The following is a 14,037-nucleotide window of genomic DNA, read 5'->3' as shown; positions in this document are numbered from 1 at the left end:
CCCCCCCCCTCTCCTGCACTGATCTCAACAGAGATATCATTGATCATAGGGCGCTGTGGGTCAGCGTGAAGGGCGTCAAAAATTGGCACTGCAAGAACCTCCCTCTTGACTGGTGAAATGCCAGCCTCCTGAAATCCCCTCTCAGCCTTTTTTTCTGTCTGTCTAACAGGAGAGTGTTTGTGCAAAGGTTGGCCATATGCAGTGGCATTTCTGAAACCACAAGTAAACCCTCAGCTCATAACACCACGAGGGCAGTGTGACTCGGCTCTTATGGCTAATTGGGAACTCACAGCATGTAGCTCTTCGCATAGGTAGTCATGATTTAGCAGAAGCATCTCTTCCAGTGTATTCTGTCATTTTAAAAACAAACAGGGGCAGCTAGAGTGACATCATTCTACCAACTTATGTGCTGGAAAATTTCCTTGTGAAAAGAAAACAAGGCAGCTCCCAGCAGAGGAACTGTTTGGACATCCCCTCTAGATATCTGAAAGAAAAAAAAAAAAAAAAAAAAAAAAGAGTCCTTGTGATCTGTAAGAACTGTTTCCCCTTGGAGAAGAATTTTTGAGGAAGTCTGAGGTTGATCGCAGAAGCATTTACAAATCACGAAACTCTGAAAGCTGCTGACGTGTTATTTTTGGAAAATAGTTCTGGCTGCTGTCTTCAGGCTACTGACACCAAGGTGGCGAGTAGTCACTTACAAGCTTTTGATTAGATTTGATGGGTGGACAGTGTACAGTCAGCCCCCTTTGAAAACCAGGTTCCTGGAAGACGCATCAAGCTGAGCACCCTAAACCTAAATCACCTCCAGAAAGCTTTGTGAGGACAAGTGTGTTTGAGATGTCCTTAGCTTGCAGATGTCCAACTCAGACTGGTGAGCTCCATGTGTGGGTAATGCTTTGGGAAACTCCAGTCTGAGCTGTGAGCGAAGTCAGGCAGCAATTTCACTGGAGGCCTCGCTGCTGAAGCAGCCTACTTATTTTTAAGGCTTCTGTCTTCATAGGCCAACATGGTAAATATAGCAGGCTCTGAGCTTTATTCTTCTGTTAGCGCTTTCCAGTTTCAAGGACGTTAGTCCACAAGACAGATACAAGTGAAATGTAAATCCCTGTGTATCTCTCTAGAGGGAGAGAAAATCCTGAGCCCTCGCTGCTTTCTCCTGTGTGAAACACTAGAGCCCTTGAGGAGAAGACAGAAGTGAGGGGTGGGATTTTTTCGCTGAAGGAAATCTTGGAGAGAAGAGGGCTCCAGTTAATATATTTCACATCTGTCCTTCACTAAAATAATGGCTCTTCTGTCCCCACGAGTTAGTCACCTCAAGCCTACCTCCAAGAAGGGCACTCAGCTTTCACCCAAGTGCCTCGTTCTGTCAGTCCAGCAGCGCTGCATGTTTACCCTTCATAAAGCAACTGAGAGGCAAAAATCTCCTGTACCTCCCCTTCCACTGTGGGGAAACCCATGCAGAGCAAACCACAGCGAGCTACCGCCCCTGCTATGGGTCAGCCCAGGGAAATCTTTCTGAAAATGACCTGACCAGATGTAGTCTAGGGGGTCTGTGGCATGCTTAAATCTGTGGTCACAAATGTGCCCACACAGAATTGCAGTAACAGGTAATCATAAAGGGGCAAGCTTCGGTTTGATCTGGGAAATGTACATGCCACACGCACTTGCCAAGGTGATGTTAAACTACATTATTTCTCTGCTAAAACACAGGAGTTAGGACTTCTAAAACACATGGTTTTTCCCTCTAGGACAGGCACAGCTTCAAGCAAAACAGCCCTTTTCCTCCAAAAGTGTTTCTGAGCTCAGCTGCTGTTCCAAAGAAAAACACATGAAGCCAGAGAGCAACACACGAAAAAAAAAACAAAAAACTGAAACTCCCTTTGCTGGGGGAGGAGAAACCATTTTGCTTCTAAACTTTCCCTGGCTGGGATTTTTCTTTAGGGAAACTTTGAACTGGGCTGTACTTTCCGTTCTAACTTCAAATACCTCATGTGGTTTCAAAGAACATGCCTGTGATTTCCAGAGCCCTGGAAGCTACTCTAAGCTTCTCTCCACTGGAGTTCGGTGGAAGTCATGGGACTGGCATGGATGTGGGAGAGAGGAGGCAATGACTGCCTGTCAGGCTTCTCTGTGACAAATAGATCCACATCTGTGATCTTTGCAGGGCCCTCAGAAACTGCAGGGCTGTATAAGTGGAAGTTTATCGTTAAACATGTCGTTCTGTGGGCCTAATGAGATCTGCTTTCCTACAGATGTGCCCTATTGCCTCTTCCTCCCCTTCCCTCTCCGTATCACTCCCTACACCAACAGGAAGCCCTGGACCTCGCTGAGCAAGGAGCACCATCTGCTCTGGTGAGCCCAGAGCCCTGCACGTGATGACTGACATTAGCAAGCAGCGTGTGAAGCGGCTGCGTTCTGCCCACCTTTCCTCTAGCAAGGGCGCTCCTTTGGGTCTCTGTCTTTGACCCAGCTGCTGATTTTCATGAATTTCATAGGCACTTAATTCTCTTTGAGCTCCTATCCCTCTGTCAGCTTGATAGAAAGCAGGTTCAGAACATACTGGCTGATAGACAGCCAGATGGCATGATCACAGAAATTTCATTCTCTGTGGGAAATGAGGCTAGAAGCACAAGGATGTAGGACGGATTCATGGGACAAGGTTAAAAAGTCAAGTCTCAATATTTTTCCCAGCGTTGCTGGAGTCCTGAGAATGCTTTTTGTGGGATCATATCCTTTTTCTGTGAACCAGATAGGTTCTGGCTCCCTCAGATACTCGGATAGTGGGTCAGCCTTATTTTTTATTCCAGTACGTGGTTGCAAAAGGTCTTTCTTATTTCATGCATTTGTCCCTGATTGCCAGTGTCCATCAGGAGGATAAGAGTGTTCTCTCAGAGAGTTAAATATGCTGGATATTCCCTTACCTCTTCAACAAGTAAACAAAAACCTTAGGTCTCCACAAGGTGCCCAGAGCTCTCCACAGAGAAGCACCGAAGGTTAAGGCAGAGATGTCATAACAGCATTTAGCATTTCTGGCAAGGCACAGATTTTTCTGCATTAGATATGATAATCAAAGGTCCACTGTTCCACTGCAGTTAGGTTCCTGTTTCGAACGTGATTCGTCCATGTGCCTCACCTTTATTATGTAGCTATTGGGGAGGAGGGGGTTGTTTATTTTTATGATTATCAGTCTCCTGTGCAGCAATAAAAACTGTGTCAGTTCAACCGACAAAAACAGGAAGGCTTTGGTTTTATGTTTCAGCAGACAACTGTTTGTTGTTTGTTTGTTTGTTTTAAATAATATACTGTGCATAAGAACAGATCCTAGGCTCTGTCAGTCAAAAGAAAGGTGACAAAAGAATGCAGAGCAACAAATGAAGAGCAGTCATGAGCTCTGAGGGGCCCAGCAGAGATGCAGACACTTTTCTGTCTTACTGGGAACTTGACACTGACTATGCCAGCAGTTAAAAGCAACCGAGAGTTTCCAGGTTGCAGCTAATGAGAGGTAGGCAGATTATTCATAAACTGGAGTCAGAAATGTTTAAGGACAAAGTTCTCTTTTCTGCCCTGACGGTGATTCAGGCTGTCATTGCTGTTTAAACAGTGGCAATCCAGCAATACTAAAACCTAAAAAACTGGCCCTGTGACCTGCTGTGCGGCTCAAGCGTTGTTCTATGGACTATACTCTGATGCCACTTGAATAAATAACACCTAATTAATTATACACAAACGGCCACTCTTCTGAGACAGAAGGGAGCAAGAATTGGAGTGAGGCTGTGCTGAAGTCCCACCTCATCTGCCTCTTGTGTCCAGCAGAGGCAGAGAGCTACTGGTGGCCGAGCAGGCCAAGCTGCTGCATTCAAACTGCAGTGTCCACTAGCAGTGTGCACTGAAATTTCATTTCTGACGCATCCCCGGTTTCTCTTTTATCATCAGTGTGCCAGATGGTGCCTGTGTTGCTGGGACTAGGGACATCTTGGACCACGGTTTGCAGATGTGGGTGGACTCTCCACTGCTTACCTTCCAGATGGGATCATCCTGGCAGCCTGCCCCAGGAGGTAAGGAGCAGATTTCCACCTGCTGTCTCTAGTGAATCTTGCAAGAGCTGTCCCCACACAATCCCAGCCTTGCAGAGCTCCTTCTTGGACTTTGCATGTCCTTGCCACTCCTGGCCACGCACTGTTTTAGCAGAGATCTAACATTCAACTGGTTTGTCCCCAAATCATGCTGTAGGAATACCTACTCCTGCTGGTACTCCTCTCTCTTTTCCTTTCCCTGTATGTCCTGACTGGACATACATGCTATGGGACTTCTTACATCAGAAGAAAATGAAGGATACTAGTGGGGCACTCCTAGCTGATCCCATGGCCCCCCCACGAGCATAGATCAGGAAATCCTCCTGGGAGCAAGGGCATGGGTGTTTCACAGGGGGCCCTGATCACTGGGTGGCAAACAGGGACCTGACCATGTGCACAGACCACTTGTGCAGGCCCTCTCCTGCTGCCTCCAGAACCCCTTGTTGTGTTTTCTTGGTTTTTGTGTGTGTGTGTTTTTCTTTTTTTTTCTTTATATCTTCCCCCTCTGAGGTCCCACTGAGTCATGGGACTTCCTGATAACTTCCCCCACCACCTCCAGCAGCAGAAAGAGGAAGCCTGGTGATGGGGATCCTGGTGACTTCAGGCCTATATCCATTCTGTTTTCCTCTCAGGTCTCCCAGCACATCACCACTGAGCACTGGCTGCTCAGATGCCTTCAGGGTGGCGTGCCTTGCATCCCCCTCTGGCTTCCCATCTGTACATTTCTGACCCCTTGATCTTGATCTTCCTCTCTTCTCCTCATTGTTGTCCTCATTTGGCTTTCTCAGGGTCTTTCAAAGAACATAAGATCAGTGCAAGCATATACTGGCACATTAACATAACACTGGCCTAGCATGATCAGTTTCAAAGCATCTCACCCCTACTATGCATAACAACTTTGTGACTTCACCCAGTTGTCTTCTCACCATATGCCTCCTTTTCTGGCTCATTTATAAACAGGTTCAACAGTAGGAGACCAGGAACAAAACCCTATGGAACATCACTGGAGACCTCCCTCAGATGCGAAAACTGACCATTTATCCTCCTCTTTTAATAGGTTATTCACATGAAGACTTTTCCTTGTGTCCCATGGTGCCTTAATTTCCTTCAGAGCCATCAGTGATGGACCTTTAAGTCTTTGGAAATCTTTGCTGCAATTCTCAGTGGCTGACCTTGTTGTGGTTTTCATTTAACTTGCCAGAGTTTATGATCCTCTCTATTTTCCATTCTTGGACACAGTTTGTATTTTCTGAAGAGAGTCTTCTGCTTCTAATAAATTCCTTTATCCTGCTGTTAGTCATGTCAGCTTTCCCTTTTGGTCTTTCCAATGGCTTTGTCCATACGCAAAAGATTAGAGCAAATGTATGCCTACATGTTATGTTTAAATAGTCCCCATGCAAAACATTCTAGCCTTCAGGCATCCATTTTAGTTTCTTCTTAACAAGCCTTCCTGTTCCTATGTAATTCCATTGTAGCTGTTTTTTTGGCTTTTGTTCCATAGACAAGACTGTTGAATCTAAGCATGGTCACTGCTACAAAGAGTCTCTTGAGCAGAGTCATTTTGAAACAGGTTCTGCATGTTGTTCAGGGCTGGTATTATAAAAGTTTTGTATTTTGTAGGCTCCTTCATGCAGCAACCTTTCCTTTCCTTTCCTTTCCTTTCCTTTCCTTTCCTTTCCTTTCCTTTCCTTTCCTTTCCTTTCCTTTCCTTTCCTTTCCTTTCCTTTCCTTTCCTTTCCTTTCCTTTCCTTTCCTTTCCTTTCCTTTCCTTTCCTTTCCTTTCCTTTCCTTTCCTTTCCTTTCCTTTCCTTTCCTTTCCTTTCCTTTCCTTTCCTTTCCTTTCCTTTCCTTTCCTTTCCTTTCCTCAGCAATCCCTGCTGTGACACTTGCCTAATAAGCACTTGGAAAATTAGTATCTCCTGCTACTGTTACATTTCTTGCCCTTTCAGCAATTCTGATCTCCATCAGTATGTAATAGATACAGACATTTGATCTAACCTTGGAATAGCGTGTTTCTTAGGCCTAGGATATCAGACTATACAGATTCTCTGCTGCTTGTAAACACAATTAGTTTATTACTTTCATTTGGCATAAAGTTTTCTCTAATATACATTACTATTTCTCTTCTGCTGTTGTCTCCTGTTTCATAAAACTGTTGTTATTCACTGGACGATAAAGCTTCCCTGACTGCCTCCACTCACTATCTGCCATTCTGAATCATATTTTAGCAACTGTCAGATTCTCCCTTTCTTCAATTAAAAATAAATAAATAAATAAAAATATCCTAACACCTTTTTAAGTGCCATCACTGGTTTCACTTTAGTTTACTTGAATCCAACTATATATGTTCTGAAAGTTTTTCCATTTTCTAATGAGTTCAGATCACTCAGATCCTCCAGAACCACCCATTGAGAATCTGTTTCCCCCAGTTCAGCCCTGCTCATCATATGGGAGGCATCCCAAATGAATCTGCTATGGAGCTCCTGGCATCCAGCTAACTATCTGACTGCATGTATTTTGCCTCCAGAAGCCCTCTCAGGAATGCTGATGGAAATGGCCGTTTGTAAATGCGCACTGTTACATTGCTTTGCCCTCAGGTATGCTTCAGATCTTCCATTTTTTAGATTGGAAAGACATTTTACTGATGTTTCGGTTCAACTGCTTTGAACAGAGACATTCCATAGAAGTCAGAAATTAGGACCTGAAAACATGAGGCCTTATGCTAACAGCACTCTAGGAGTTTAAATATGTAAATATGTTGGGTCTCTTTGCTTACACTTCTTCTGTATCGTGACACTTGGTCCTCCATTCTGCTTTAGCCTTTAAAGCAAAGACCTGCTCCCTGAGGCCTGAGAGCTCCACACTTGTGGCAGACAACAAGATTGAGACAGCAACAGCAAAACGTCATCATCCCACAAGGACTGTGAACTGCCAGATGTGTAGCTGTCAGTGGAACAGCAACTTCATTGGGGTGTCCTAGAATGGAGACCAGCCTGCCTGGAGATGAGGGACCAGGAAAATTAGACAAGGGAGCATGGTCATCTGCATTCCTATGAAATTTCTGAGAACTCCTTTGCCCCAGTCGGATATCAGGCTCTCCAACATCTCAGCCCAGACAGCCTCCCCCTTTCCTTCAGCCCAAGGCTCTGCATATGAGCTGTCGTCAGCAAAACTTTTAATTATAACAATGATGTATGTAAGATGGAAAGGGGAAGCACTGTTTCTTGAGTGGGAGGTTAAGGAAACAGGTGACGCATGGTGGGAGGATGAGCAGTGAGAAATGGAGAAATGAAAAATAGAAAGTTTTCACTAGAGCTGTGACAAATATAGGCTCCTCTAAGTGTAATGGAACAAGACGACAAAGTGGGCAGACACAATTTCGTGGCCTTTTGAAAGAGGAAGGAGTGACATGCATACATTTGAAGATACTAAACTGACTTATGTCCTGAAACTCTTAAGCTCTGGGGGTTCATGCTGAGGTGATTTTAAGATGCTTCTTGTCCAAGTTGCCCATTCGTTGCCACAGATTATTGCCCCATCGCTGTTTCATCAGAAGTAGTAGTGTGCCCACGCTGTAGGCACCAGACTGATATATTGACACAAGCTGAGGTGGCTGAGGCTAATTCAGTTCACTAAGATGAGGACTGTGGTGGCCAAGGGCTCTTGTTGATCCCTATCAGACTTAGTGCAACAGTTCACCAGCTGAGGTCAGGAACCTCCTGAGCCATCACAGCCTAACCAGACAAGTGCCAAGATTTGCCAAGAGAGTGCTAGAAGAGCCTGGACACCATTTTAGCCAATTTGCTTGTTTTTAGGTCTCCTTTCCTGTACTTTTCACAAACTCATCTGTCACTCTTTCTTGCAGAAGGCATTGTGGAAGGTTTACAAAAGCCCTGTAAGTTTGATTTTGGTTCTGTTGTCTTTCGTTTGCATGCTGAGTAGTGCAGGCAGGAAGTAACCCCTTGATATGATTTTGAGAAGAGCACCAGTGCAGTGAAGGCCAGCAGCTCCTTCAGAGCCGGGCAGCAAGCCCAGGCCAGCAGTGCCTAACCCAGCAGCAGGGCCCATCCCACCACCCTGGCCATGAGTGGGACAAGGCTGTGAGGATCTGGAGGCCAGCCCTGATGCAACATCGCTGGGGCAGGGGCTCATGGCCCCAGGGGCTGAAATGTGGTCTAGGGCCATGGGTAGGGTGTGGGGAGCTCCTCGGAGTGGTCAGGGGTATTGCAGCTGGTGGTGCCCTAGAGGTCATGACAATAGCATTGACCAAGATTGGTACTTTTGATCATCTCTGCTTGTATGAAGAGTTATAGAGAAAAAGACCTGTTCCAGCAAACAGGTGAGTAGCATAACTAAGCTGAATCCACTGTAAACAGCCTTGCTCAGTGCAAATTCCCACTTAGAAGCCAAAAAGATGCCAGCCCTGCAGTTGGTGGCAGCTCTGCTTCTGGAGATTTGTTTTAGCTTTGGCTGTAGCTATCCTAGCATGTGGTAGGAGGAGCTGCTGCTAAATGGCAAGTAGTCCCACAAGAGTCATGGCTAATGGCTCCTGCTCAGTTAGATAATCAACCATTTAATAAAGGGCGAGCTTCCACCTCTTTACTTCCATGGGGAACATTAATGCATTATTTTTCCTCTCCTTAGCCACTTATTTCCACAAAACTGGTAGGAATTTAATATTTTGAAACCCCTCTTCCTCTATTAATACTACCTGAAATTGCCCAATGGATTCAGAAGTTATTAAGAATAGCTAGATGATTGTGCAGATGTTGACAGAGACAGACACAAGGCATTAATGTATTAGGAAAGCACTCAAGTTTATAGCAACACAGATTTTTAAACCACATTAACATCCAGCAGACAGCTACTTTGAGGATTATGTTGCATTCCTACACAAGTCTTCCTCCCTAACTGCTTGAGAGCTAAACAAGTTTGGAAAGTGGCCATTGCTCCATTGCTTAGACTTTATGCTTTGATAGCCTTCTCTGGGAAGGAGTGATCGCATGGTCAGGACAGTTCAAGCTTTAGATATAAAATTTGTGAGCAATTGCTGCTTAGGAATACTTGAAATAGAATGAGAACTACATTTAATATTGATTTGAACTTTGGTTTACTTCTTTTTGAAAAAGAACAGATGCTGTTTGTGTGTTTCCTAAGAGGCAGATTAAACACACTCTAGAGAGCACACCTGAGCCAAAGGTCAAGCTTTCTCAGCATGCCAGCCAGCTATGAACCGCTCCGTGGTTTTTCAATTTGGTAATGAAGGCTTATAAAGTAGATTGTAAAGAAATTATGTTTTATTTATTTTTATGTAAACTTTTACAAACTACTGAAATATATGTTTGGATTTTTTTTTCTTTGGTGGCCCACAAGAGGATAACATCTGTTTTTCTACCTACTGTATTATTTAATTTGGAAAATTCCAAGTCTTCCAATAAATTGGTCTGGCAGCTTTCACAGCAGATTTACAAGTTGAGCTGTTTCCAGTACCAGTCGTGCCTACAGTTCTGCCTTTCTGAGAAGCCTATTTCTCTCAAGACTTTAGCTTCTTTCCAATTAAAGTCTGAAATGGCTTTACCATATCTTTGGGCCACTGTGCTCTTATTGTAAAGCACCTCATTTAATTAATCTCATTGCCATCGGCTTTAAAAATGACGGTGTTCATGCCTAGGACAAGCACTCCATTTCTTCCATGGGAGGCTTGGTTACTCCAGAGAGAGTTGTGCCAATTATGTCAGGGAAAATCACCTCTTCAAAATGCTCCGTGCTGGCCCTAAGCAGAGTAGTAAAAATGTGTTGGTGAAATAAAAACAGTGATCTGTCACTATGTACGGCTGGGACGAATTACTGAAAAGCTCACTATGTTCCTTCCTCATCCTCTGAATCCACGTGGGCATTACAATTTAGGCTGTGTATTTCAAAAGCAGAAGAGAAATCAATGTTGCATGAGCATTTAAAATGTCAAAGGGACCCAAGCAAGCAGTGGGTGTGTCATTTGTTTATGATAATTTCTACTTAGAGCTTATTCTAAACTGTAAACTGTATCTTAAGCTAAAGATCTGTTTTGCTTATCTTCAGGAAGGATCAGAGCAGTTTTGTTGAGGAATGAAGGGGAGAAGTTACTTTTTTTTCAGGAAGAGCTTGTTATTGCCATTCATCCAAAGACAGAGCAACTGTTAGCTGGTCAGTGTGAGTGATTTTCTTAAATGAAGGTGGGGCATAACAAATCACAGGAAGCCTGGCCATGTTCCCAGGAAATGGTACAGCATTTGTCTTACATCTGTCTAAAGTGGCCACCCAAAATGTCAGTTTCCCTCAGCAAAAAAGCAGAATTACATGAATTTTAACATACCACAATAATTTCAGTACCTAGCTACATATGCCATGCAGACTGAGACATTTCCTACTGGCAGTCAAAGCAGAATGTTTAGATTATAAATTATTCTCAATGGCGCTGAATGATGAATGTCAAAAACAAGTGATACTAGAGGGAAATCTATGCTAGCGGAATTCTAAACCCATTTTGAAAGGCATACTCAGCCTGAAGAAATTGATGGAATGATATTTTTCAGAAGCCCTTGTTTTTCTCCTTTCATCTGCAGTTTCTAAATACAGATCTGTAATATTTTCCCCACGCATTTGAAAGATCGGGATTTCTCCTGAGGTGACTTCCTAACTTTTTCAACCACCACTTCACCCTTGGACAAAAATATTTGTCCAGATATTTTGCCACTCTAAAGTTTTGAATCAAGTAAGTTATCTTTGTGAATTGCCTGGTTGGGCAGCTATAGGTTACAAAAGCTCATGTTTCATGTTCTTTATCTGATAGAGACAGAAAAAGAGACAGGGACCAGACAGTCAGCAAAATGGGCCCAAATATCTCTAATCTCATTTTTCTCTCTTATTTTCTGCCTTAGGAATGGTTGCACTTCAGAATGAATATCACAGTGGTTTTGTTTTGTTTTGGGTTGTGGGTTTTTTGCTTTTTTTTTTTTTTTTTCTAAATATTTCACCAGCTGTAGTTGCTCTAGAGCTTCCCAAGTTGACATTTGAGTATAAATCATTTCTCAATTTTTATTAACAATTGATGTGAGAGGAGAGCAGTGAGAACAATGTTGGGATCTTAGTCTCAATTCTCTTCAGTTACTGTTTTCCAATTACTCTGGGTATAAAATGTGAAAAAGAAAAAAAAAATGTAGGTGGATAACCTAATTTTGTTTCAGAAGTCAGTGCTTTATTGCCTGGTGTAGAAGTGGCCACTGCATTTACAGAAAAGAAGGGTTGTGAATCTGCACTGGTTGTTGAATCCTCACTGGGATTTTACCTTCCACCAGTTTTCCTTTTCATGTGAGTTAACACAGCAACCAGCCTTCCTAGCCCTGTCTGCAGTGCATCAAAATCTCTGTGTGGACAACATGAACAATCTGAAAAAGGAAAAAGGAGGTGAGGTCAGGAGAGAACTGGGGGAATTCTGGCAGGAGCAGACACGGAGAGAGCTACATTTCTCCAGGCTTCCCAGTGGTCCATTTCAGAACAGGGCAACGCTGGACATTCATGTTTCACCTGCTTACTCTTTTCACGTCCCTAGATTCAGCCTTACCAACCAGCAAAACACCCCAGAAGCCATGAATTTAGCCTTGGCACTGTGTTGCACACACTTACCACTCCTGAGTTGGTTTTGTTGAAAAGACAGAGCTGTGCTTCCACCATCAAAAGTTGGTCAAGATCACTGGTGGGGGCAAGTGGTCCATCTGCAGACCCTAATGAAAACAAGGTTGCTGGTTGCTTGCATTCTTCAGAAATTCACTTTGAGGTACATAACATGTTGGAAATACACCTCTCTTTTTGGTTTTTTTTTTTTTTTTTTTTTTTTTTTTCTAGTGGAAAAACTGACCCTACGTGGCAGGATGGGAGCAGTCTGGGTATGTTGGAGGATTCTTTGTACCTGAAGTGGAGGCAAAAGGATAACATGCAGAATTTCTATTTTGATGAACTGACTCTAGGTGGCAACAACACGCTGCACAGCCTTCCTAGTCAGTCAAAGACTATTAATGCTGCTTACACAGAGGCAAAAAAATGATAGCACTTTCAGTAAAGCTTCTAGAAAATATTCCAGCTGACTGCACCAGCTGCAAATTGCTAGAAACATTTCCAGATTCTGTCAGTTTTCATTGTAATAGAGGACCTGTTTTTCAACATGTATTTTGAACAAGATGCTGCATGTTTCATTTTGTAGACATAATACTGCAGGTGTACAGAGGAAAATTAGCAAACTATTCTCTTTTGGTTATCCCACTTGGATGGGCAATCTCAGGAAGCACATCCTGATTTTTAATGATGCCTGTAAAAGTGCACAGATGGGTATGTACAAATGCAGTTGTGTAGCATTCACCAGCGATGCTCTTGAAATGCCACTTCATCACCTCGTCAAAAAACAGCCACACACATACCTACAGAAATGCTTGCCACATTCTCTGTGTAAAGCAGTATTATCTGCCAAGAGATTCGTAATGCCCTATTTCATTCCCTCTTCACTATGTATCCAGCTTCCTGGGCTTAGCAGTAGATAAGCAAACACTTGCACTCCATAAAAAATTTTAAGTATGATGAATTGCAGTGTTGTGGCATTTTTCTCAAAAGTCAGCTTAACTGTTAACTCCACTGACCCCTAAAATATTTAAATCTGTTATTGATGTGTGCATAGGCACAGGGAGAAAGCAGAGAAAAAAATAATAACAGTTTTGATTACCCATTGCAGCAAAGAACTGTCAATGTAATCATACTGTATACTAATAATGACCACAGAAAATCTTTCAAGTGTGATAACATCGTGTTTGTAGTAAGGCCAAAGTGTCTGGTGGCATCTACAGGATATGATAAGTTTCTCTGTCATAGTGGTAAAGTGCGAAGCCCTGTGATTAAATGAGCTTTGTATAATTGACCCATTCACTTGCATTAATCTCCTCTGGGTCTATTTCCCGTACTTCAAACCTCTAATCTGCTTTCAAAGAGAAGAACTGTCCTTCAAAATGTAAAAATGCATCACCTGGAGGCAATTTCTTCCTTTCTTACTGAAGTGTGGAAATTCCCTTTAAATGAGACTGAGTCAGCTTTCCAGATTTACAGTATTTAAAATCAATATCTTATAACCCTCCCCAAACCTGGTACATTGATATTTCAAATAAATATGTACAAAAGAATTGGTATTTCTTCCTACTTTGTTTAAAAATCTTCTTTACTTTAATGGAAGTTCAGTTTGTTACATCCACCCAGTGACTTGATTGTTTTCGGAAAATTATTCTTATGCATAAATACCTAGTAGATTTAATATTTTTGAACTATAAATGGATAAATACTGTTTCTTCCTATAACAGAGGATAATAAAGATGTAATAGAAACTTCTATTTGTATTTCTGTTACTTGAGAAAATATCACACTAATAATAACATGATACTTAATATTTGAGGAATAGCTAGGAATACGTAAACCTATCTGGGATAAGGGTGCTTTGAAAAGGAGAAGAAGAATTCACTAACCCTTTAAGTGTCAAGCTACTTTCTGTAATGTTTATTCGTATTAGTTTTTCTTCCTTTCAATTAGACAGTAGTTTCACTACACATTTTTCAAAAAGTGGGGATATAAGAGCAAATGCAAGGGAAACACAGTTGGAAAATCTGGTTATATCTGTGATATACTGTCCAAATGCTTATCATAAAATATCATTTTTTGTCTGTATGAAAACAGCCCTGCTAATTATGGTGGGTGTTTTCAGTTTTATTTGGAGGAATCCACACTTCATATCAAGATCCTAGGACCATTACTCAGAGGCACAGATACCCCTCAAAAGCTGAGATGTGTTGCATCCTGAAGTATTGAGTGAAACAGCACTAAAGACTTATTTTGGACAGGTGCTGAGATGCTTCTCAACTTGTCTCCCACACAGCTTGAGGAGGCTCCTGATAAA

The 14,037-nt window shown here is 42.6% G+C and overlaps 1 long non-coding RNA gene across 1 annotated transcript; it reads left to right on the top strand.

Annotated features, from left to right (window-relative positions):
- The first annotated feature begins 1,755 nt into the window (after nucleotides 1–1,755).
- LOC137852733 (uncharacterized) lies at nucleotides 1,756–13,466 on the top strand. Its single transcript, XR_011094011.1, has 3 exons — nucleotides 1,756–2,352; nucleotides 3,934–4,055; nucleotides 5,131–13,466. It is a non-coding gene; the product is annotated as an uncharacterized lncRNA (long non-coding RNA).
- The last annotated feature ends 571 nt before the right edge of the window (nucleotides 13,467–14,037 follow it).

The sequence above is a fragment of the Anas acuta genome, chromosome 2, assembly GCF_963932015.1.
Source record: "Anas acuta chromosome 2, bAnaAcu1.1, whole genome shotgun sequence".
Classification (NCBI taxonomy): domain Eukaryota; kingdom Metazoa; phylum Chordata; class Aves; order Anseriformes; family Anatidae; genus Anas; species Anas acuta.
This window is presented reverse-complemented; position numbering and strand designations above follow the sequence as displayed.